The 2,500-nt window shown below is 45.7% G+C and overlaps 1 long non-coding RNA gene across 5 annotated transcripts in view; it reads right to left on the reverse strand.

Moving 5' to 3' along the window:
• The window catches only part of LOC113577813, a 46,116-nt gene that overhangs the window by 5,399 nt on the left and 38,217 nt on the right, over nt 1–2,500 (reverse strand). For all 5 annotated transcript variants that reach the window (XR_003410676.2, XR_003410677.2, XR_003410675.2 and 2 more), the window contains one exon: nt 1,267–1,343. This is a non-coding gene — a long non-coding RNA (uncharacterized LOC113577813). The remainder of the gene's footprint in view (nt 1–1,266; nt 1,344–2,500) is intronic.

The following is a 2,500-nucleotide window of genomic DNA, read 5'->3' on the forward strand; positions in this document are numbered from 1 at the left end:
AGTCATTTGTCATTGGAGGTTTGTGTGTTTGATTGGGGTTTATTGAATATCTCTCCCTTTCTTATGCCTGTCTTATTCTCATATACCAGACTAGTCCAAAGTAAACTGAAGTTTCATTAATTAACGGGAGACAATAGGACGTGGGATCCCAGCCGCTTTTGTCCTTAGAGAAACACAGCGAGTGGATAAGCCAGCCATCGGTCCTAATTGGTCTGCGCTAAATCGCTGTGAGCTCAGTTAATAATAGCAAATATCCTGGTGGGAGTTCTATTTGAGCCATGCCAAAAAAAAGAAATAAATAAAAAAATACTGTAAACATAAACCCACATCTCTGTGGATGAGCTTTAGCGTGTAGCTGCTTTTGAAATCTGCCATTGGCCTAAAAGTCTCCTAATAGCCACCACCAAAAAACAAACTCTTTAGCAAAAGAGCCTAAAGCTAAAAAAGAAAACTTCTGAAGCACTGCGGTGTCTAGACAGAGAGATACCGGCTTCTGAAGGACATCTAAGAGTAGAAGCGTGTACTGAAATGTCTTAGAAGGTGATCGTGCTCAGACGTATTTCATGTTTGCTTACAAGGCTCACGGACATCAGTGAAGGAATGTAGTTGTGTGATTGGTCCTGAGTAGTCTTCACTGGCTCATTACTTGGAAGGCGAGAAAAAGGAACTCTCTAAAGCAGGAGGACACAGTGGTTACAACACAAAGGAAATATTTACAGGGACTCTCCACATTCCAGTGAGCGAGAGCACTGGTCCCCCCTCTCTCCACCGTGTGTCGGAGGAAGCCTGTGTAGAGGCGGAATGAGGGACATAGGGACCCGCCATGCCCCAGAAAAAGCACTGCCAACGGGGAGGCCGATCCCCAACCCCCAACCCCCGTCCCTCCGTAACCCCAAAATACCTCCATGTGAAACAGGCAAAGCCACACCACGCCTCCCTTCTCTCGGGGAGCTAGAACAGCCCTGTCCTGGTTCATCTGGAATCCACCCAATCCCAGTGGGAAAGGGGAAGAACACACAAAGGCCGGAGAGCTGAAGAATCCACATACTGTGATGCCCTGCACCTGGCTGGCGCATCTAAACAATGCCAGAGGGTGTTGGAGTGCAACAACTATTTTCAAATGTTCGGATGTATAGGATAGAGTTTTGTAACATTTGTTAGTCTAATACTTGGGTAGGCTTGGGCAGCAGGCAAGAACAGGGCAGTGTTGTGAGGAAACATTCCACATTAACTTTGCATGGACCTCAGACTTCAGGTGGTTGTTACCTTTTTCATCAGTTGTCTTCGAGGAATGTTTTCATGGTTTTCAATGTTTTCATTTCTAGGTTCTAGGTCCAGTGTTTCTGCATGACACACAAAGCAACAAGAGTTAGAAGGGGAAATAAGAAACTCATTTCATCATATTTGCTTCTAAAGTTAGCCAGGTTAGTCATCTTAGCCTTGGCAACTTCCAGGCCTGTGTATCGCTTTTTGCTTTGCTTCTTGAAGACCCTATTTTTCTTTATTTAGTCAAAGAAAATCCCTTGTTTGCTCCCCCAAAACAAACCTCTATTGGAATCTCTGCTCAGGCTCGTGGAATCACAGAGGACTTCACAGACTATCTGGCCTTTGACAAAGTTTGGGGGCCAGGGAGAGAAAGAGGGCCCTTGTGCGAGGCTTCACAGTCCAGCTGCTGCAAGGTTCCCGCAGTCGTTTATTACACACGGGCTGCTAATGAATGGGGGCTGCTGTGTTACAGTATGTGACAATCACGGGCCTTATCTCTCTCTCCCCTACCAGAGATTTCACTGATCCACTTCTCGGCACGGCCGTCATGATTCTTCCCGTCATAAAGAGCGCTTGTTGAGTTACTGCCGAGGTCCACAATGCCCTTCGTTCAGGCTGGCTCCATGCGGCCCCTGTCTGGGCTTTCAGGCTAACTAGGGTGCTCTGCTGTCAACTCCGTTGCTGTGCACGGAGAGGACTGTTTTCGGAGTTCTGTCTAAACAGGTCTGAGTATTGTTAGGCCCTTTCTCAGCAGGGTGCAAGCATGAAACCAAAGACGTGCCACAGTTCCCCCTAGAGTGGCCACTTTAGTAACCCCTGAAAGTGGAGGATGTACAGGGAACGTGGCTATGACATTACCACACACAAAATTCAAACCATAACCTAGCTAGCTAGCTAACGGAGCTGATAGAAATTACTCAATAAACTTATATTTAAGTTTGGCACACTGTACAGAAGACATGAAATTAATCTTTCCTACTCTGACCACTGACAACTGAAGTAGTTTTTCTTTTTGATATTTTCAAACATCCTAACTGATATTTAGAGCGTGGACTTTTAGCCAGAAGGCTAGGTACTAGGTGATCTGTTAAACCAATAAAATACAAGGCATTTGCTTTGACATATGTGTGAATATGTGACACGGCAAAATAATATTGACCAATGAAAAGCAACTTCCAGTTCCCTGCAGAAGGATGACAGACAGGTGCTTGTCCAGGCGTTCTGTCTGTTCTTC

This window comes from Electrophorus electricus, chromosome 26 (assembly GCF_013358815.1).
Source record: "Electrophorus electricus isolate fEleEle1 chromosome 26, fEleEle1.pri, whole genome shotgun sequence".
NCBI lineage: Eukaryota > Metazoa > Chordata > Actinopteri > Gymnotiformes > Gymnotidae > Electrophorus > Electrophorus electricus.